The sequence below is a fragment of the Ursus americanus genome, chromosome 1 (genome assembly GCF_024610735.1).
Source record: "Ursus americanus isolate L20-20 chromosome 1, mUrsAme1.1.p, whole genome shotgun sequence".
NCBI lineage: Eukaryota > Metazoa > Chordata > Mammalia > Carnivora > Ursidae > Ursus > Ursus americanus.
The window spans coordinates 94,046,494-94,047,191 of record NC_142127.1 but is presented as its reverse complement, the minus strand read 5'-3'; positions in this window follow the sequence as shown (position 1 = coordinate 94,047,191).

Sequence of the window (698 nt, the reverse complement as noted above, 5' to 3'; positions counted from 1 at the left end):
TCGTGATTTGCCCATCCCTCTTTGACAAGGAAGAAATAGAGTGGTATGAAGGTAGTAAATGAGAGTAAGAAGGGAAGAGAAAGAAAGAAAGAAAGAAAGAAAGAAAGAAAGAAAGAAAGAAAGAAAGAGAGAGAGAAAGAAAGAAAAGAAAGAAGAAAGAAAGAAGGAAAGAGAAAGAAAGAAAGAAAGAAAGAAAGAAAGAAAGAAAGAAAGAAAGAGAAGGAAAGAAAGAAAGAAAAGAAAGAAGGAAAGGAAAGGAAGAAAGAAACCTTGGATTCATTCTTTTAGTTCTATCATTTTTCAGTCTTCATTTTTGTGTGTGTGCTTTCTTTGGATCTATTTTGTTTGTTTGTCTAAATACCTGGGTTGGCTGCTTCATCTATTTCTCACCATTCTTACCTGTTTCCTGTCACTCGTGAAGTTGAGTGGGATTCAGCGGGGCTCCAGTACCCCCAGCCCGGCCCACGCACATGGATCTTTTTGTCCCACACAAGAGGTCATTGGCTTGTCCTGCGGACGCTTCATCATTTTGGAGAAGTCTGTGCTTTGCCAGCTCTTCCCAAAGTTCCCAGCTCTGTCCAGGACTTGGATATTTAGCGTTTTCTCTTTTCCTGGAAGTCTGAGTTGCCATTATTGTTTAGTTTCCTTCATGTGTTTGGTTCATTTCAGATGGGAAGAAAGGGCAGAGGCACCTTTGA